General features: G+C 40.8%; 1 protein-coding gene across 1 annotated transcript in view; it reads left to right on the top strand.

The window, feature by feature from the left end:
* The window catches only part of LOC124555374 (RNA-binding protein 12-like), a 104,992-nt gene that overhangs the window by 60,491 nt on the left and 20,998 nt on the right, over positions 1-23,503 (top strand). The window contains exon 2 of the mRNA XM_047129263.1: positions 3,105-3,223. The gene's annotated coding sequence lies outside the window, so the exon portion shown is untranslated. The remainder of the gene's footprint in view (positions 1-3,104; positions 3,224-23,503) is intronic.

The raw sequence follows: 23,503 nt of genomic DNA, 5'->3' as shown, positions 1-23,503 counted from the left end.
TTTCACCACTAGCTACAGATGTAGGTAAAGTCAGAGAAAAGGTATTGGGAAAATGGGAATAAAATTGCCTTTTATAATACAAGATAATGAACTTTGTGGAGAACTTTCAGCAGGAAAAATGAGTGCTAAGATCAAAACTTCATTGTTTACTTCCTGCCCATTGATCTCACATATGTCATCATCACTTAACACAGTCTCAAGAACCATCCATGTGGCTTTTAGTTTTCCACCATCCCACATCTGCAGATTGCAAATATAGTGTAGAAAGTTGAAGTTCTTGCTATATTGAACAGTGCTTAGTTGGTGAGAGATTTGCTTTACTCTGGACTGTCTGTCCCCTGTTACATTCTGGGATAGTCAATGCCCAATTGCAATTCCCATCATCAAAATGTTGTTGCGCACAGCAGTAGTCAGTGGTTTGCAATAATAAAGATACTTCTTGTACATCATTGACACAGTGGCTCATGAAAAGCTCAGTTCATGCCAAATTACAGAGATGATTACCCACGTATCATATTCATCCACAATATTCCCATAATTAAAGACACTGATATTGTGTGTGTTTTACATCATGCCAGTTCAGGGTCTGATGACATTCCAGTCATGAATCATGCTGAACTGTTCCACTCGCAGTGGTTATGGGAATGCTGCCTTTCAAACATACCCTATGTATCAGTATTCAAGTGCTTATGAGTGTAAGTGACAGATCTCACTCCTTCAGTTAATCTGATATGGCTTTAGCAGCTTGATTATGTAGAAAAATGTGACATTTTGAACACAGTGCTTATTGTCGACAATATAAGCTAACGTACTGCACTATAATTTAATGGTACCTGTATTTCTGTTTCACTAAATGCAACACTATATAATTACCAGAATGAGATTTTCACTCTGCAGCAGAGTGTGTGCTGATATAAAACTTCCTGGCAGACTGTGTGCCAGACTGAGACTCGAACTCAGGACCTTTGCCTTTTGTGAGCAAATGCGTTACCATCTGAGCTACCTAAGCACTACTCACACTCTGTCCTCACTGCTTTACTTCTACCAATACCTTCCATACTTCACAGAAGCTCGCCTGCGAACCTTGTAGAACTATCATGCCTGGAAGAAAGGATACTGTGGAGACATGTCTTAGCCACAGCCTGGGAGATGTTTCCAGAATGAGATTTTCACTCTGCAGCAGAGTGTGCACTGATATGAAACTTCCTGGCAGATTAAAACTGTGTGCCAGACTGAGACTCGAACTCAGGACCTTTGCCTTTCACGGCAAGTGCTCTTGGAAGGTAGGAGATGAGGTACTGGCAGAAGTAAAGCTGTGAGGAGAGCGTGTGAGTAGTGTGTGGGTAACTCAGATGGTGGAGCACTTGCCCGCGATAGGCAAAGGTCCTGAGTTCAAGTCTCAGTTCGGTACACAGTTTTAATCTGCCAGGGAGTTTCACTGTATAGTTATTTTTTTAAGACACACCAATTATGTCTGACCAATTATTACCTCACCATTGAAACACAAAACAACACAAAATAACAATAAGAAATAATATGGCTTTAAAATTGCTAATTTTTGAAAAATGTATTTACAGACTCATCTCTGATATTTGTAACACCTCAGATAATGCATACAAATGTAAGCAATCAGCAATTTATATTACTGAGGGCTGGGAAAAACTGCAAAAATGATTGAGATGTTGTCTTACAATAGTTGTTATAGTCATCATCTGCAAATGACACAATCAGTAATAGGAAAGCAAAGTTCTTCCTAATATTCCACTGAGTAGTGTTATACCGACTATAGCACTCCTCGTTTACTTCAATGCACCCTGTCTTTAATCAACAGAAATCAGAAGACTCAGGACTAGCATGTATCTGTGTCAATGACCACCAGCCAGCCTATGATGCCAAATAATACTTCAAGTTAAAAAAAGTACCAACCACAGTGTCATTCTTGAAAACCTGTAACTTTAATGGTGATTACTGACCTTTATTTTAGAGTTAATATTTCAAAGTTTTATCCACCTTAGCCCCACCTGTTCTGATTAACACACTAGCTTCCAAAAGTTAAACATAATCAAAAAATGATAGCATATTTCTTCAATAGAATGTCATGACACTTACAGAATAAGTGAAAGCATAACCATGAGACAAATGGCTTACATCAGTGTCAAAAACATAGTAAAAACCTGAACCAGGAGATACACTTTTATAAAAGAGAATAATAAAATTTGTAAATCTCTTCCCTAATAAGAAAACAGTTGATAGATGATATGATTACCACATATCATTAGCAGTAATCAGACATGCTCTTTCTCTGATATTTCTAGAGCTCTACGAGCAGCTAATTACATTACTGAAAAAAAGTATGGCTGAGATATGGCAGACTGGAGTATCAATCATACACAAAGTTTTTCAGTTTCCAAGAGTCTTTGTAACAGTGCTGCAGGGCGACAAAGAAATATTAGGAAATAATTTTTTAGTTCAGAAATCCCCGTCTAGAAAATCTTGATCAATTCGCTGTGTGATGTCTTTACTCCCCATTGCCTTCCATCCTTAGCCACATTCATCACGCAAATCAATAAGGATGGATCTAAATTTCCTGCACCCCTTTCTCATCGTACCCTTACTCAAGAAGCTGTGACTAAATTATGGACCTATCCTATGTAAATCTCTCTATTTGTAAATCTCTTCCACAGCAACAAAACAGTTGATAGATGATATGACTACCTCTCATGATAGGCAGTAATCAGCCATCCTCTTTCTATGATCCTTCTAAAGTCCTATGAGCAGCTGTTTCTATTCCTGAAAAAAAAAAAGTTGACCTATGGTGAATTTCTGTTGAAATATATTCCTTTGCTTGCAAAAACCAAACAACAATGTTACTCACATTTCTAGAAAAGTCAATAGTAGATGTAATGCAGAATGCGCAGCCACTCTTCAACTGAATAGTTGACCATAGCGGAAGAAACAGTCATGGCAAATGGGATACCTAATGCATTACATAAGTCTCCTCCTTCTTTGATATGTGTACTACTGATTGCTTTTCACATCTTGATGACGCATGCAAGTAGTGAGTAGTGCTTGTAGTATGAAATGTGTTCTGTCACTTCTTACAGGAATATGTCAAAAGTTGATGGATGGGTAGCAACTCCAAAGGAACAATGCTGGCGCGTGTACCATCCAAAGGAAGAAATGGTTGCCATAAACTGCCTTGTCTCCTCATCTAATTGAATCTGTAAGTATGCCTGTGACAGATCACCTAGGAAAAAATGTGCTAGCTAGCTCCCTGGACATGGAATGTGTATGTGACTCTGTACTGAGCCTTTAATATCACAATGCAATGGGAGTTTCATACGTGATTTCACTATCTAAACTATTGTAGTTCACTGACAGTAAGATTTAAGACACATAAATGCTGTAGCCTGTTTAATCCCATTTTGATTTAATATTTGACTGTACAAGATATATTGTGTGGTCTATAACACATAACTTGATTACCTCTATGTAAGGCACTGAACACTCTGAACCGTATTTAACTTTCGGAATGAAATTATGTTGTACCTCAGGTTGATCGCATGTTGTGTAAAACTGACAACGGACAAATCTATTCCAGAAATGTTTGCATTTTAGGGCTTATTGATGGTTCTTATATTTAGTTTTTGTCAAAATGTTGTAGAGGTAGCACAAAATAAATTGGCCCCTATGTAGAAACACATTCTCGTCCTGAGTGCTGGGCAGTTCCATCCTGTTGTTCCAGAGGGGTGGCCTTCTCAGTTGACTGTCACCTAACAGCCAGTGCACTTCAAGCATTCTTGTTGCTATCTTTACACACCATAGATGAAAGGAAAGTTTTTCATAATCAGGCATGTGACATGACTGAATGCAGTACCAATAAATTTTTATCAGATGAGTCAAACAAGGAAGCAAAAACTCATTAAAACTATGCTTGAGAGGCCTGAAAGAACCACTAGCTATTCCTATTACACAGTGAAGAGATTAAAGAAGGAGTGGAAAAACATTACAAGTATCTCTCAAGGCTTGAGTAGTTCAGGAAGATGTGGAAAAGGAGAAGAAAATTTTACATTTAGGTAATATATATCTAAAAACAAAGATGATGTGACTTACCAAATGAAAGTGCTGGCAGGTCGACAGACACACAAACAAACACAAACATACACACAAAATTCAAGCTTTCGCAACAAACTGTTGCCTCATCAGGAAAGAGGGAAGGAGAGGGAAAGACGAAAGGATGTGGGTTTTAAGGGAGAGGGTAAGGAGTCATTCCAATCCCGGGAGCGGAAAGACTTACCTTAGGGGGAAAAAAGGACGGGTATACACTCGCACACACACACACACACACACACACACACACACACACACACACACACACACACACACACACACACACACACATATCCATCCACACATATACAGACACAAGCAGACATATTTAAAGACCATTTAGGTAAAATTGACAAATGGATTGTCAGGGGACTGACACACAATTTTCACATGGCACATATTCTTAATTTTACATTTTCAGTACTGCTGTAAGTGAGGTTGCTGCACTACATTTTTACTATCCTTTTTTGTTTTACAGAATTTTCTTCTGGGAGTGTGATGTCAGACTTGTTTTTCTTTGGTTGATCCTTGTTTCTGCAACTATTTCTTTTTCAGTACTCCATTGAGAAACTACTGGCTTTGAACATCTATGTTTGTCGAATTACTGATTGTACTGACATAACCTGTCAATAGGATCATTTGCAGATGTGTTATCTGTAGCTTACAAGTTATGTGAGATATTCATAGGCTTCAGTTGTCAGACTGCACCTCCCCTACCAAGCTGTGGCTTTCACAATGGAACCCCCACCACTACCATTATCCACTTGCTTACTGCACTGTCTGCGCATGTACAGGCCTAGCTATTTAGCGCACACCCTACGCTGATGTACCAGAACATTATGACAATTGCCTACTACAAGTATGAGAATGAACTCACCTGTGGCACATGGAGCACACATGGAATTTTACAGAGGAAGTTAATTGAGAAAGTTGCTGATATGTTCCATTTTGGAATAGGGAAGAATGCAATGGCACAGCAGCATTTGGGGCACGTGTCAGTGAAACTGCATGAAGTAAGATGACATTGTGGTTAAAACATTGGACTTCCATTTGGTTGAAATAGGATTCAAATACCTGCCTATCCATCTAAATTTAGGTTTTCTATGATTTCCGTAAACTGATTGAGGCAAAGGCCTGTACAGTTCCTTTGAAAAGGACACTGCAAATTCCATTTCCCATCCTTGTCTCCAGTCCAAGTTTATGCTCAGCACATGTAGAAAGAGGGTGGCTGGTCACCACTCGTGCATCACAACTGAACAGTGCAGGGATGTTCACACTTAATTTCAGTGGCACTACACTTGAATGCATTTCTGCATCTTAAGCACCGTTTCACTTCACTGGATCATATACAAATGAAGTAGTGTGGCTTTCATCAGGGATTTGTCCCAAGCATAAACAGCACTGCATGCATGATAAATAGTTAAACTTTTTTCCGTTTTGTAGCACATGGGACAAGATGGACTAGCTGTCACTCACTGGCACAACAGCAGTTGTTGAAGTACGGATGTTAAGTCATGCTCTAAGGAAAACAAACAATTTAATTGATTGAATATGTGCAAAACAGTGCATGTGACTGAGGTACCAGTAATATTATCCTAATGTACAGTGATCATTGGTACGTTTCTTCTTTTTGTTTTAAATAAAAAATAAAAACAGCAGAACCAGTCAATGGTTGATGTAAGCAGAGGGCACGGACAATCAGCAGATCCCCACAAAAAATTTTTAAAGATGGGGATCCATATGCAGCATATGCACTTGAAGAAGTTCCTGACTTACTGCGTGAAAGCTGGAAGTGATAATAATGTGGCTAGGTACTTAAGACATTTCAAAAAGTATTATGATTCAAATAGAAGGGCAGACAAGTCTGACCTTTGGTGTGGTACTGCATTGGTATTATTAATTTGGTGGAATATTTTGAGTGAAAAACTAAAGGTGGTGGCCTTGAAGTCCACCCATCTCTGTTATAAAATCTCATAGAACTTTGATGTTGCATCTGTTGTTAGAACAGTGAATCCTAATATTCAGTTCACATAAGTTTACAAACAATTAAATGAATTTTCTTTTCTCTGGTGTGACTAGGGAAATATAACTGCTTGTAGGATTTCTATTCTTCCCCTTGGCAAAAGTTTTCTTCTGGATGCATCACTGGAGCCCTAGGGAGCTGCTTCATTGCATTTTACATCTCATTTAATGCAGTGTGTGTGTGTGTCTTCGTCTGTGTTAGACAACAAATCTAAAGCTTGGAGGTTCCATCTGTGATTTTTTCTAGGGTTTTTTTCTGTCACTTATTGTTTATTTCACCTCTGGCAGTTATTTGTATATAAGAAATATGCTAAGTTTCACTATTGCTTAAAACCCACAGTAAAGATTAGGCCAAACTATACATGATATTTGTAAAGAATAAGTTAGTTCAAAAGTTAGATGAAGGCATGGGTGTACCACTGCCAATAGGACCGTGTCTAGTAAAGCACTGTGATCTTCAAACCAACTTTTGCATTAAGGACAGTATTAGTCATGAAAATACAGCACTAAAATGCTGTCACAGATTTTACAGTTTTCTAATGAAAATATATAATAAAAAAAACTCTGACACCATCTATAACATTTTATTCAACTTCAGTTATGCCAGTTGACACTGTTGTTGTGGTCTTCAGTTCAAAGACTGGTTTGATGCAGCTCCCCATGCTCCTCTATCCTGTGAAAGCCTTGCCATCTCTGAATAACTACTGCAACTTACATTCCTTTTGAATCTGCCTACTGTATTCATCTCTTACTAAGCAAGGTGGTGCAGTGGCTAGCACACTGGACTCACATCCAGGAGGACAATGGTTCAAGCCCTGTCTGGCCACCCAGATGTATTCCAGGTAGATGCCAGGATGGTTCCTTTGAAAGAGCACGGCCTATTTCCTTCCCCATCTTTGACACAGCCTGAGCTTGTGCTCAGTCTCTAATGACCTCAGTGTTGACAGGACATAAAATCCTATCGCTCTTCCTTTGTATTCATCTCTTGGTCTCCCTCCATGATTTTTACCCTCCAGACTTCTCTCCAACACTAAGTTGGTGATCCTTTGATGTCTCAGAATGTTTCCTATCAACTGATGCCCTCTCCTGGTCAGGTTGTGCCACAAGTTTCTTTTCTCCCCAATTCTTTTCAGTACCTCCTCATTAGTTATGTGATCTACCCATCTTATCTTCAGCATTCTTCTGTGTCACCACATTTCAAAAGCTTCTATTCTCTTCTTATCTAAACTGTGCATTGTCAGTTTTCACTTCCATACATGGCTACACTCCGCACAAATACTTGCAGAAAAGACTTCCTAACACTTAAATCTGTATTCAATGTTAGCAAATTTCTCTTCTTCAGAAATACTTTTCTTGTCATTGCCAGTCTACCTTTTATATCTTCTCTGCTTTGGCCATCACCTGTTATTTTACCGCTCAAATAGCAAAACTCATCTACTACTTTACGTGTCTCGTTTCGTAATCTAATTCCCTCTGCTTCACCTAAGTTAATTTGACTACATTCCATTCTCCATGTTTTGCTTTTGCTGGTGTTCATCTTATATCCACGTTTCAAGACACTGTCCATTCTGTTTAGCTGGTCTTCCAATTCCTTTGCTGTCTCTGACAGAATTATAATGTCATCGGCAAACCTCAAAGTTTTTATTTCTTCTCCCTGTTATTAATCTCCTTCTTCAAATTTTTCTTTGGTTTCCTTTAATGCTTGCTCACTCTACAAGTTGACATTAAAAAATGTAAATCTTGAAAGTAACGCAAAAATACATTAATGTGAACACACGTGAAAAAGACTCTTTTATATGGCATCAGATATGAAAAAGCCTTTTTTAATGTTTATTTCCTGTTTCTTCACTTTGAGGATCATTAATTAGACATTTCTGTTGACATACAATAGGATTTCCTCAGTCATTCTGAGATTTTTCCCTATTTCAGATTTTTTATTTTCAGTTTCGTCCAAACATGATGATAATGTGAATAAATTATTTTTGGGAATATTTTCTAGCTTTATTTCATAACTCACTAAATTTAATCATATGAGGACGCAATTTCAGATCATTGAATTATACAGGTGGCATCTATATTCATGTTTTCAAATTCAGTTCTTGGGACACAACACCTTTTCAAACTCACTGAATCAGTTGTATCAAAAAACTGGCAATCTGGGAAACTTGACCCTCCTGGAAAAATTTCACACACACACACACACACACACATTTTTTCCACCGTGTGCAAACTCTAGGAATTGATCGATGAGAGTATATGGAACAAATATGGTTTAATGAACTTACGTACCAAAATGCATGGTTTCCATGCTAGGGATCATTTAATCAATCATACATTGTTACAGAGACTTTGGTCTAATATGCTCTGTACCATATTGTCACAGTTACAGTATGCGCTGAAAGTGGTTTCATTGTGTCTCAAAGTATGTATGCATGCATGCATGCACCGTAGCATGTTCTGTCTCACACATTAACATCCGCCCAACTGCACCTTAACAGTGTCAAAGATAGCATGAATATGCTGCTCGAGTGTCTCCACATCTGCAATGGGCTCTCCATACATGATACTTTTGAGATGACCCCATAACTAGAAATTGCACAGATTAAGCTCCAGTGAACGAGCAGGCCGTACCACTGGATCCTCTCGTCCGAGCACCATCATTTAGCAGCCACATAATTCTTTGAATAATCAATGGCACTTCTTCCAGCAGGGGACACAAAGTCACCCGCGAGAAATGCTGATAGTTCTGGCCTGTTAGGCACGTGCAAGGAAGACTGGTCCCAAAATACAGTCGCCATTTATCACAGTCCACGCATTTTAATTGCACTGATGCTGATAATTTGCTTCACCACAGCATGAGGGTTTTGCATACTATCCCACAGATGACTGTTATAAAAGTTGAAGATACTACTCCATGTAAAGGTGGCCTCATTTGTGAATAGGATTGATGACACAAATCCTGGAACCATGGTTGCCTGGCGAAGAAACCAGTGACAAAACTGCTCCCGATCTGAAAAAATTTGTCTCTAGTAAGCCCTGCACACTCTGTAAGTGATAAGGGTAGGAACAATTGTTGTGGAGAATGTCCCACACAATTGTCTGGCTTACCCTGTACTGCTGGGTCAACTGCATGGTACTGATGCAGCAGTCACCTTCCACAGTGTCAATCATATTTTCCTCCAACTCTGATGTCCAAACATTTCAGGTACGTCCTTCATGATTTCCTGCTTTCTGAAATGACCCTGTCTCCGGCAAATGGTGAAACACTGTTGCAAATGTTGAATGCTATGGTTGTTGTTGGTGGGGATAGGTCTCCTGATACAACTTCGCTGTCTGCTGCCCATTGCCATTTGTCTTTCCAAAAGCAAACACCATGTCAGCAAGCCCTTGATTCGAATATGGAACCATTGTGTACAACACTGTATCACAACCACCACAAGGTAAGTCAGCAAGAGAAGTAATCGGACACAACATTACCAATTAATATGGCAGGAGAGGGCATTAGGGCATGACGTATGAGGAACAGTACCACCCTCTAGGAGGAAACCAAGCTGAATGTACAGCATATATTAGACCATAGTCTTTGTAATTAAGTAAGAGTAAATAAATGTCTCTAGCATGGAAACCACCATGCATTTCCGGACATGAGTCTTTTGCCAGTGGGGAACCAGAGCCTGCATGCCGTGCTTGTAAAAATTGGAACCAGCTGAGGCTAACCACTTCCTTACATCTTCGACAACAGCACCTGAGTCTTGAAAATGTTCAGCATGTAGTCCATCTTTCAAAGGCCCAAAGAGATGGAAGTATGAAGATGCAAAATCAGGTCTGTACGGTGGATGTAATAAGACAGTCCATCTGAATTTTGCATGGTCACAAAACTGGTGTGGGACCTGGCATTATCTTGTTGCAGGTGAAAGTTGATCCTCTTCTCTGGCCTTAGCCTGGAAATTCAGGCTTTCACCTTAGTCAGTGTCATCTTGTACGAGGGCAGTTCAATAAGTAATGCAACACATCTTTTTCTCGGCCAATTTTGGTTGAAAAAACCGGAAATTTCTTGTGGAATATTTTCAAACATTCCCGCTTCATCTCGTATAGTTTCATTGACTTCCGACAGGTGGCAGCGCTGTACGGAGCTGTTAAAATGGCGTCTGTAACGGATGTGCGTTGCAAACAACGGGCAGTGATCGAGTTTCTTTTGGCGGAAAACCAGGGCATCTCAGATATTCATAGGTGCTTGCAGAATGTCTACGGTGATCTGGCAGCGGACAAAAGCATGGTGAGTCGTTGGGCAAAATGTGTGTCATCATCACCGCAAGGTCAAGCAAGACTGTCTGATCTCCCGCGTGCGGGCCGGCCGTGCACAGCTGTGACTCCTGCAATGGCGGAGCGTGCGAACACACTCGTTCGAGATGATCGACGGATCACCATCAAACAACTCAGTGCTCAACTTGACATCTCTGTTGGTAGTGCTGTCACAATTGTTCACCAGTTGGGATATTCAAAGGTTTGTTCCTGCTGGGTCCCTCGTTGTCTAACCGAACACCATAAAGAGCAAAGGAGAACCATCTGTGCGGAATTGCTTGCTCGTCATGTGGCTGAGGGTGACAATTTCTTGTCAAAGATTGTTACAGGCGATGAAACATGGGTTCATCACTTCGAACCGGAAACAAAACGGCAATCAATGGAGTGGCGCCACACCCACTCCCCTACCAAGAAAAAGTTTAAAGCCATACCCTCAGCCGGTAAAGTCATGGTTACAGTCTTCTGGGACGCTGAAGGGGTTATGCTGTTCGATGTCCTTCCCCATGGTCAAACGATCAACTCTGAAGTGTATTGTGCTACTCTTCAGAAATTGAAGAAACGACTTCAGCGTGTTCGTAGGCACAAAAATCTGAACGAACTTCTCCTTCTTCATGACAACGCAAGACCTCACACAAGTCTTCGCACCCGAGAGGAGCTCACAAAACTTCAGTGGACTGTTCTTCCTCATGCACCCTACAGCACCGATCTCACACTGTCGGATTTCCATATGTTTGGCCCAATGAAGGACGCAATCCGTGGGAGACACTACGCGGATGATGAAGAAGTTATTGATGCAGTACGACGTTGGCTCCGACATCGACCAGTGGAATGGTACCGTGCAGGCATACAGGCCCTCATTTCAAGGTGGCGTAAGGCCGTAGCATTGAATGGAGATTACGTTGAAAAATAGTGTTGTGTAGCTAAAAGATTGGGGAATAACCTGGTGTATTTCAATGCTGAATAAAACAACCCCTGTTTCAGAAAAAAAATGTGTTGCATTACTTATTGAACTGCCCTCGTAGCATGCTGAATTAACAGTTTCTCCAGGCTCCAGGACATCCAAAAGAACAACACCCTGGCTATCCCTGAAGATTGTGCACATCACTTCACCTGTAGATGGTCATGTCTTGAATTTCTCCTTTGACAGATAATTCACATGTCACCATTCCATCAACTGTCATTTGGATTCTGGCTCATAGTGGTGATACCATGTCTCATCTTTGATGATGATCCTTTTCAGAAAATTGTCACTTTCATCTTCTTATTGGTCCAACAGGTCCCGACAAATTTCCATTCAATGAGTTTTTTGTTCTTCTGTAAGCATCTGTGGGACTCATCTCTCACAGACTGTGCAATAACCAAGACGTTCCAACATTGTTTCCATGGCATTACAGCCGACATTCAGTTTTGCACACAATTCTCTGGTTGTTATCTGCCGATCAGCACAGATGAGTTGATCAAGATGCTGTGAGGGATGACAGCTATGCAGGGTCAATCGGGCCATGGCTTATCATCCAAATGCATTTCACCACCTTGAAAATGCCATACCCATCACTTCACATTGCTGACGTCTATTGTATCATCTCCATATGCCTTTCGCAAGTGTTGATGTATCTTAGTGAGTGCAATTTTTTCAGCAGTGAGGAATTCAATCACACATCACCATTTTACACCTATGTCCATATCATTCCTCTGCTGGTGCCAACTACAGCAGAACAATGGAACCACCTGCAAATGAAAGAGGGAAGTTCAAACATTTGCACTACACCGACGACATCTGATGTGGGCATCCAAAGCTACCACAAAGAAATAAGAGGCAAAGAATGTGAGTGTGAGTGAGTGTGTGTGTGTGTGTGTGTGTGTGTGTGTGTGTGGGCGTGCGTGCATGCGCGATCATGCACACGCACACGCATGCGTGCACTACTATCATACTGTTAAACATTCAGAAATTTTTCTTAAGCTATCAAGCTAATATGATTTCAGTTAGTGTTAGAAATTAATCTCATTATTTATTACATTCTTCATACCACTGGGTAAGAAGCCCATTTTTATCGCTGGATACCTCACTCATTTCTGTTCCACACTAAGACTGAGTTATAGCATAAGTCATTTCCCCTTGAATGTTACTGTTGTTTTCTAACTGTGATTGACTGTTTACAAAAAAAACTTCATAAGGTAGGAAATGTAATATGAGGCTGTTGACAGTATGCACAACTGTTAAAATAGCTGTGTACTAGAGGTTCTAGTAAGGACACTACAGTTATTCTTGTTGTTCTTGTGGTCCTTAGTCCAAGGAGTGGTCTGATCAAGTCTTCACATCAGTCTATCCTGTGCAAACTTCTTCATCTCTGAATAACTACTGCATCATACTTCCATTTGAATCTGTTTACTGCAGGTATGTCTTAGTTTTCCTCTATAATTATTGCACCCACATCTTGCTCCAACACCAAACTGATGATTCTCTGATGCCGCAGGATGTGTTCTATCAACCGATCCCTTCTTTTATTCATGTTGTGCATAAAATTTCTTTTCTACTCCACTCAGTTCAGTACCACTTCATTAGTTATTCAATCTAACCATCTAATCTTCAGCATCCTCTGTAGCACCACATTAAAAAATATTCTGTTATCTTATTTTCTGAACTGTCTACTGTCTATATTTTGCTTTGATACAAACCCACACTTGAGACAATTATCTTCAACAAGAGTTCTCAGCGCACAAATTTATATTCAATACTGGCAAATTTGTCTTTACCAGAAACCTTTTTTATTGACAATCTATTTTTATAGCTTTTCTGCTTTGGCCATCATCAGTTATTTTGCTGTCTGATTAGCAAACTTCATCTACTACATATAGTGTCTCTCTTCTTAGTATAATACCCTCAGCATCACCTGATATAGTTTCAATACATTCCATTACTCTTGTTTTACTTACGTTAATGTTCACCTTATAATCTCTTTTCAAGAAATTATCCATTCCATTCAACTGTATCTGATAGAATTGGAATGTCATTGGCAAAACTTGAAAGTCTGTACATTGTCTGACAAAAAAGTGAAGCACCCAGAAGAGGAGGAGGAAGCGAAATGAAACTTTATGGGTGGAGAGGGTATGTGATGTTATTGTAATGATTACAAAATTGAGTCAAATTTACAAACAACTTGACAGTATGACCCCACTCATCAGTATGACATTGCATGCATTCTGATCTGGATGTATGCCCTGTTTGGGCAATTTCGTCCTGACATTTTAGGGAACAATTGGACATTTCACAAAATCTTAAAAGTCATTGCATATTCATTTGATTTTCAGTTAAATTAGAGGGCAAATCTGTCAGTAAAATAGCTGCTGCTCTCTTGTCTGAATGTGGAAAATAGTCTACTAAAATGTGGTGCACTGTGATCCATACACTACAAGCACCACATATTGGAGGGTTATTCTGCTGGAGTAAGAAACCATGTGTCACAGTGCTATGTGCTATGGGAAGATGAGTGAGAGAAGGACCTCATCCCATCTGCGTGGCTGGGAGGAGGTACACCATGGCCAAACTGTTGCCTTTACTAGCTGTAGCTTATTGTCTGTCTCTTCCAGCCCCTCTTCTTCCCATCTATACATGGCTCTTTCTCTCAACAGTGAGGGATAGCATGTAGGGGGATGACAAGCTGAACTTCCTGGATATTGCGGCATGCTTCCTTGGTTGCTATATCCATTATTTTGTTTCCCTAATACCCACGTGACCTGGTACCAAGCAAATAGACACCTCCTCCACGGCCTTTGCAAGTGGAGAAGGGTGCTCTGGATATTCTGGACTTATTTATTTGCTGGGTACAAGTGTTGTACTGAGTTAAGAGTACTCAAGGAGTTAGAACAGATGGGGAATTTATCAGGCGCAACACATCTCATCTGCTCCATTCCCCACAGAATTGCATGTAATTCAGCATCAAACAGTGAATTATTGAAGCAATTGGATCTTCAGGACATGATCAGGGAAACAAAGAGCAACTAACGGAGTCCCCCTATTTAGACCCATCTGTGAATACAGCTATATAATTGTGGTGCTCATTTGAAATGTCATAAAATACTGTATTAAAAGCAGATGCAAGAGTGCACCTTCTCCCATACCACACTATATCTAAATTTAGTTTGGACCTCAGCAGCAATCAGAGTGGCAGTCAGTTCCAAATCTGCATTTGGGGTTTGTGCTTGCCCCATACCAAGTGTCTCCAGCACCTGCTTCACATGGATGCCAAATGGCCTTGTTGCTCATGGATGATTGGAGAAAAGATGTTCCAAATGTGGATGAGAAACAGTATGGAATACTGATGAACTGGGGCAAGGATCTTGTGTGCTTGATGCACCGTCAGAAGTTGCCATTAGATGGTGAGTGATGGTTCCCCGGCCTCACTGTAGAAACTTGGTATGGGGCTGGTCCTGTAAGACTCATGGCCAGCTTGATCCCCTTACACACACACACACACACACACACACACACACACACGCACACACACTCACTAATCTGCAGAAAATGCAAATCCTGTCTTTGCAGCCCACTACCCCAACCTCTTCACTGTAAGTTGTAACTGATAAGTTGCTGTTGCAGTGTTTGAAGAGGAGCAGGAAACTGCAAAGTCACCCACAAATGAAGAACACTGCACAAAACTCCTTGCCATAGATGTTGTATTGTTTATGGCTGTGGCAAAGATGGTAATACATAAAACACTTCCTTGGGGGAATATCATTGTACTGCTCAAAACTGACAGCACATCACCAACTAGGTGCCTAAAAAGGCATTTTGATAAGAAGGATTACATGAAAAATGCAGTGGTGGACACAGAAGCCCCACTGGTGGAGCTGTCATAGAATTTTGTGCCTCCACATAGTGTCATAAATCATATTGATGTCAAAAATTATCCCTATACAGTACTTTTAAATAGGAAAGCCTGCTGGATAGCTGCTCCCAACAGGTTCAGGTTGCCAACAGTGGATCAACATCTCTTGAATCCACACTTAGAGAAGGTATGCATCTGCCTGGTCTCTAATATCCAGGCCAGATGATATTTGACCATTCATTCCAATGTCTTTCCTACACAATTCATTAAGGTAATGCTCCAGTAACTATTGGAATACATTCGGTTGTTTCACTATTTGAGGATAGGTATCAAAATTGCCTGCCTCCATAAGTTAAGAAAATGTTTTTTCTGCCATACTGAATTAAAACATTCCTTTGATTCTATTTGCAAGTTTTTCAGCATGCTGTATTGGATTTGGTCATGACTGGGTAGAGAAACATGAGCTGCAGGCAGTGCTGAATCCAACTCCCAAATAGAGAAAGGGCAGTTGCTTGACAGAATATTTGGATCTGAAGTCCAATTCATCCCTTTCCATGGTCAGACAGTAGTGGTGGAACACAGGATCCTGGCTGGCAGTGGCACTAGTCATTGCAGACTGCTCTGCCATTGTCTAGGCAATGTCTCCAAGGATTGTTTGGAGATACCCCTGTTTTAGTGCTGCTGCTATAGGTAATTGACTGTATTTACCTGATGGCTTCCCGTAGTTTCAGAGAACAAGTGGAGTATTTGACAAAGTCCAGGGACATATCCCATGACTTCTTCTTGGTCTCCTTGATTGGTCAAATTTCGGCTCCTGCTACTCAAAAGGCTGTGAGGTTTTTTGTTGTTGAGCGGCACTTAAACCATCAAAGAGCCACATGCCTGACCCGGATTGCTGACTAGCATGCATCAGTCCACCAAGGTACAAGATGCCTTCTAAGATGACCAAAAGACTTTGGGATGGATAAGTCAGTTGCATGGTGTGTTACTTGTGTGATACTGTCCACCCATTCCTGGATGCTGCCTCAGTGTTCGAACACAGGTCAGCTGTGTGAACAGTATCTAGTTAGCTCTGCTGGTCATCAGTTTTGGTCGCTTCCAACACTATGTGATCAAAAGTATCCATACACCCCCAAAACATATGTTTTTCATATTAGGTGCATTTTGCTACCACCTGCTGGCAGGTACTCCATATCAGTGACCTCAGTAGTCATTAGACATCATGAGAGAGCAGAATGGGGCACTCCGCGGAACTCACGGACTTCGAACGTGGTCAGGTATTTGGGTGTCACTTGTGTCATACATCTGTAGGCGAGATTTCCACATTCCTAAACATCCCTAGGTCCATTGTTTTCAATGTGGTAGTGAAGTGGAAATGAGAAGGGTCACATACAACACAAAAGCATACAGGCTGACCTTGTCTGTTGATTGACAGACACCACCGACAGTTGAAGAGGCGTAGTGTGTAATAGGCAGACATCTATCCAGACCATCAAACAGGAATTCCAAACTGTATCAGAATCCACTGCAATTACTATGACAGTTAGGCGGGAGGTTTGAAAATTTGGATTTCATGGTTGAGTAGCTGCTAATAAGCCACACATCATGCCGGTAAATGCCTCACTTTGTGTAAGGAGAATAAACATTGGACGATCGAACAGTGGAAAAACTTTGTCTGGAGTGATGATACACAATGTGGCGATCTGGTGGCAAGGTGTGGGTATGGCAAATGCCTGGTGAATGTCATCTGCCAGCATGTGTAGTGCCGACACTAAAATTCAGAGGCGGTGGTGTTATGGTGTGGTTGTGTTTTTCATGAAGGAGGCTTGCACCCCTTGTTATTTTGCATGGCACTATCAGAGCACAAGCCTACATTGAAGTTTTAAGCACCTTCTTGCTTCCCACTGTTGAAGAGGAATTCAGGGATGGTGATTGCATCTTTCAACATGATCGAGCACCTGTCCATAACGCATGGGCTGTGGCGGAGTGGTTACACGACAATAACATCCCTGTAATAGACTAGCCTGCACAGAGTCCTGATCTGAATCCTATAGAACATGTTTGGGATGTTTTGGAATGCTGATTTCATGCCAGGCCACACCGACCAACATCAATACCTCTCCTCAGTGCAGCACTCCGTGAAGAATGGGCTGCCATTTCCCAAAAATGCTTCCAGCACGTGATTGAATGTATGTCTGCGAGAGTGGAAGCTGTCATCAAAGCTAAGGGTGGGCCAACACCATATTGAATTCCAGTATTACTGGTAGAGGGCACCATGAACTTGTAAGTCATTTTCAACCAGGTGTCCGTATACTTTTGATCACATAGTGTATCAAGGAATACTACATCTGGGATATGAATCCAGAGAGGGAAGTGGTCACTGGAATGAAGATAATCAGTAACTTCCCACTGAGCTTTATGTGTGTGGGCTGGATCATCCTTGTGGTGGAAGATATAGCCATGTTGCAGAGGCACAGGGGCATAAGTAAGTTTAAAATGTGTTCCTTATGAATACAAGCTCAGGGGATACTCCAGCACTAGTAGTCTGAGTTTCATAAGTTTTTCTACATGTGCCCTGAACCCATTGATGTTCCACTGTAGTATGGGAGTCATTTTATCAGTGAATCACTTGTGTTGGGATCCAATAACAGTTGGAGACTTAATCTGGGGGCTAGATGGTTGCAGGCAGACTTCATATTTCATTGTCTCCAAAGCTGAATCATTAGAACTGTCAGATGGAATGAGATCTACATGGTCTGAAAGTTTATGGCCTGTCTTCTTCTGTGATTAGCACTTCCCATTTGGTTTGTTTGCCAGAAGAGCATTCATAGAAATGTTTGTGGCACTAGTAGTGCCAGTGCTGGCCCATTTACTGGAGCCTGCCAGTTGTGGTACCAGAAGCTCTAAAATGTTGGCAACTGTGGCCGTTTCTAATGCTCTGGGGGGAGCTGTGGTCTTCATAATAACAGCATCTTTACAACTGCACTGACAAATGCAGGTAATAGTGTTCACACTAACAACCTACAGTTGTGGGAGGCATCACCTTCCTGAGTGAGCTTTTTAAGAGTGGATGGAAATGAAGTAGTGAAAGTAAGAAGATAAACACTGCAGTCTCTACTTTAGACAGGGTGATTCCTAGTACAATTTACACACTTCAGAGGAAGTGAACAAGTCACTCCATTGTGGACCACTTTACCACATTTGCCACATTAAAAAAAAATCTTTATTACCGATGGACCCAAGAACTCCCACTTTCAGAGACATAGTAAAGTTACACAAACCATAGATTTGTTTAGGACTGATTATTGACACCATTAATTCCCTGTATTATTTGTTGGCCAAGGAACTGCAAAGTTTCTTCAGTAAACATTATAATTTTCATGCAGATTATACAAACAAGAAAAGTCAATTTAATTACACACCTTAATCAGGTAAACATAACCAACAATACAAATCTAGCAAGTCTGGATGTCATAGGTATGAATAAAATGTTCTCGGTTCTCAAGCAATGTCAGTTCAAATAAAATCCTCGAGGTTTTGATGACCATCTCCACCATCGTTGTCGGGAGTTCACTGACTGCCAGGGCTGCTATGGTTTCTCACTTATATAGGCATGATGACATCAGCAGCAGCCAGTCAGATAGACCCAATGTGGCACATGCACATCAGTCGACCCGGGCAGCTAGCAGAGCTATTGCCCGTGGCAGCACTGATGACATCAGGTGGCACCAGGGGCAGGCACCACATTTGAAAATGCTGCTCCCACATCCCGCATCTGTCTTTGGCTCCTCAAAGTGCTCCATGAAGAAATTTGCGACTGCTGGAGACAGAGGTGATCCCATGGCTGTGCTGTCCGTCATCTCATAATATTCATTGCAGTACAAAAAGTACGTTGTCGTTAGGATGTGACGGAACAACTTAATGATTCCAGATGGAAAATGTTGTGCCAAAAGATCCAGCGTATCTTATATTAGCACCCTCATAAAAAGTGACACAATGTCCAGACTAACCATTAGGTTGTTTGGGTTTGTCTTCATTCTCTGTAGTGCCTCAACAAATTTCTGCGAGTTGACAACGTGGTGTTCACAATGTCCCAATTTTGGTGCTAATAATCCTGCCAGATGTTTAGCAAGTCTGTAGGTGGTCGAACTGATAGCACTAACAATGGGCCTCAGAGGAACACTTTCCTTGTGCATCTTTGGTAATCCATAAAGCCTCGGAGGTCTGGCAGCGCGAGGCGTTAATTTCTTCACCATTTCATCTGGTAAACCAGAATCCTATAATAACTTCGCTGTCTTTCTCACAATTGCCTGTGTGGGGTCATGACTAAGCTTGTGGTACATGGCGTCTTCTAATAAATGTAGCATCTTCAGGTGGTAGGCTGCAAAGTTCAGAACAACGATGGCATTCCCTTTGTCAGCTGGCAAGACAACCAAGACTTCATTCTCACATAATAACCGTAAGCAACATCATTCCTACTGTCTAATATTAGATTTTGGTGGCTTAGCTTTCGCTAGGATGTGGCTGGTAGTTAGCCTGACTTCCTCAGCTGCATTGTGCTCTATTTCACTAATTATATCCAATATGGGCAGATGTCGTGGAGCTGGAGAAAAGTTGGGGCCTTTACTCAGTGCTGATATAGAGCCATCATCCAGTTTTTTGTTGGAAAGATTTCACAACTTGCTACATTGCTTTGACATTGCCTTGGATAAACTTGCATGTTGTTTTGCTGCCATGGCTACATCCACCAACTCCCAATCTAATGGTGGCAATGTTGATGACAAAGACAGATGACACTCATGTAGGTTCCTGGCATTATGAACAAGCTTGTACCTTGTCTGTTGTATCCGCTGTCTCACTATGGCGAGTCTGGTCCTCTTCAAAAAGCTGCCCACTGCAGCAGTTTGAATGTGGTGCTGACTACTGCAAAGTGAGACATTACCTCCTTGTCCCGGCGGTATTGTAAAAATGCCAAAGAACTCAATAGATATGATCTCTTTTTCCGCAGTTTTTCTAACAGTCTCACGCTACACATTATGTTCTCACCCAAGCCTATGTAAGCAAGAAACCGTAGCAGCCCCGGCAGTCAGTGAACTCCTGATGACAATGGTGGAGATGGTCACCAAAAGCTTGAGGATTTTATTCGAACTGACGTGGCTTGAGAACCAAGAACGTTTTATTCAAGTATGCCATCGCGAAAGACTCCGAGGAGTCATAAGTATGTACACAAGTATCTCCATTAAAGAATCCAACTTACAGCAGCACTTCACTTAGATTCACAAACAATTAATGAATTCCTCATCTTGATCAGTCATTCTGGATCATAATTACTTTGTCTGTAAAAACATCATATACAGACAAACTGATGGGTTAGCCATGGGATCTCCCAACACCAGCATAATAGCTAATATTTACATTAATCACACTGAACATCTTTTCCTCTCAACCTATTCCCAACACCTTCAAAGAATAGTCTGTTACAGAAAAAACATCAATGACATTTTACTTCTTTATAATGGGATCAATGCTCAGTTGCAACTTTTTCAATGTGTTTTTCAGTGAAATACACCCAAAAATCCAGTGTATATTAGAACATCACTCTGGCTTCACTCTCCCATTCCTGGACCTGGAAATAACTTTAGAAACTAGTAAAGTTTCTTTTAATGTATTCAGGAAATAAACAATGATTAGTTCTATTATTCATTGCTCTTCAAATCAACCAAAGCAGCATAAAATGGCTGCCCTCCATGCAGTGCTTCATCAAGCTATTTGAATCCCATTCTCACAACAAAATTACCAGCGTGAAGTGAATATAATTAAATTCATAGCTCATGTTAGTGGTTATCAGCCAAATGTTGTTGGTGTACTCAATCAGCAGATGTGATCGAAAGCCTCACCTAACAACAATTACTAGATTAGCCTCTCACTCAAGAAGAAAGATAGCTTTGAAAAAAGCTATTGTAGGTTCCTGTATGCAGATATTATATCAGATAAGATTGGTAAATGGCTTATGAAAGCAGGAATTCTACCTGCCTTCTGTGTCTCCACTAAAGTTGGATACCAATTGAAACATCATGAAACTAGAGAAAACAACTGCTACACCGGATTGACTGTAGTGATTGCCCATCAGTCTCTATAGGCTAAAACAGCTGATCCTTTAATATACGTTTCAGAGAACACCAAGACCTGATCACTTGAAAAATAATAGTCATTCTATCTCAGCTATACACAGATTGCAGTATTTTACATCTTCAGCCTGGAGGTCACATTTTAAATATTCTAGAGAAAATTTAACTTCTCCACAGCATTCACCATGATTGTTTGCTCACTTTGAATGAACAAACGTTTCTGAAACACACAGCCCTATTGAGAATGAGATTTTCACTCTGCAGTGGAGTGTGCGCTGATATGAAACTTCCTGACAGATTAAAACTGTGTGCCGGACCGAGACTCAAACTCGGGACCTTTGCCTTTCACGGGCAAGAGCAAAGGTCCCGAGTTCGAGTCTCAGTCCAGCACACAGTTTTAATCTGCCAGTAAGTTTCACACAGCCCTATTGATTAATGTTTCTTTCTGAAGCAGCATCCAACTTCACCCTTCCTCTTTCTAGTTCCTGATAATTATGTGCTGCATATGTACTTTTAATGGAATGCTTTCTGGCCCAAGTTGTCAGAGATGGCAGTCGTGCGTGCGTGTGTGTGTGTGTGTGTGTGTGTGTGTGTGTGTGTGCACGTGCAGTCTGTTCTTTCCTTATGTTGTTGATATTCCAACATTGAGTTTCCAGTGTTTAATTCCTGATTATGGCACATTACTTCAATTTTACGAAATGTATAGCCACTCAATGGCATGCATTTATCACTTACAGCGAGAACTTTATGCGTCAGTTAGTTTTTATTCTGCACATTTTAATGGTTTTATGAACTTCTGATTATGGCATACTACTGGAGCCCTACCAAATAGCATGTGCCTCTCACTTGCGGCAAGAACTTTTTTTTTCATTTAGGTTTTATTCTGGACAGGTCTCTCTAAGCTACTAGCTTTTTATTTAGTGGTTTTTATCACCTACCAGTATTTCTTTTGTTTCCTCATTTTAATGTGTTCATTAATCCTGTCATCTTAACAGATAGACATACTATTGTCTCACCAAAGTTTACAAACTCAGCTTCCTCCTTCGTGTGCGCCATGCTGTGGTCTGCACTTGCTTGTGGTGGTCACCTCCACCCTATCCAATCTCGTGACACTCGGGGTCGAAGTATACAACATAAGTGTCCTGGTTCTTATCTGATACCATGCCTCTTCACCTAGCTGGTTTCTCTGTTTTATTATTAGTTGTCGCCATGGCATTGCAACATATTCCTTTCTCACTTTTCACTGTATTTACCCTAACTGCTGTTGGGCATACAAGTGTATGTAAAGATCATTTTTAGCACACTTCTCGTGTTTGTTCTCAGTAATTGCAGCTGATGATGGGCATTTCTTAACATGAAACCAGTCGTGAATTTAAAAGTAAAAGCCTCACAACTGAAGCGGTGATTTCCATGTCTATGCACAAGTGGCTTCTGTCTTACATGCTAGAGTAGTGTACCAAAACACTTGCATTTGTATCAGTGCATTGGGTTGGGGATATAAAGCCTCATGTTTCAGCAAATGAAACCTGCCTTGATACGCTCTGCAAGTGTTGTATTACTTAATGTATGAATAAAGGTATGTGATTTTACTAGTTGCCCTCTACCCATTTCATATTTTGGATGTTATTGACACCATATTGAGCCCAGTGATATTTAAGTGTCTCTTTGGAAATATCTATAATATCCCTGCACAACACAACACCTTTGTTGCAGTTCAAAGTGTTGTATAGCTTTGTTTTCATGGTATATTCCTTGATGTATTTAACTGCCTGTAGATACTATCAGTGACAGATATGGGGATCTTGCTGGCCATGGAAGTACCTCGACATCATTCAGACAGTTCATAGAAACACATGCAATATGTGGACAAGCATTGTCCTGTTGAAAATTGGCTAATGTCAAATTAGAGGTAATATATAAGGAAACAGGATGTCTATGATGTAGTGTTGTGTCTCAGAGGTTCATCCATCACTACTAGCCATGAGCTGGACTCATACCTGAATGCTCCCACACAATGACCCCATAAGTAACACTGCTATGCCTGTCCAAAACACCAGAATAATGGAACCTCTCCCCAAAGTGCCACCATACTTACCGAAGATGGTCATCCAGCAT

This window comes from Schistocerca americana, chromosome X (genome assembly GCF_021461395.2).
Source record: "Schistocerca americana isolate TAMUIC-IGC-003095 chromosome X, iqSchAmer2.1, whole genome shotgun sequence".
Classification (NCBI taxonomy): Eukaryota; Metazoa; Arthropoda; class Insecta; order Orthoptera; family Acrididae; genus Schistocerca; species Schistocerca americana.
This window is presented reverse-complemented; position numbering and strand designations above follow the sequence as displayed.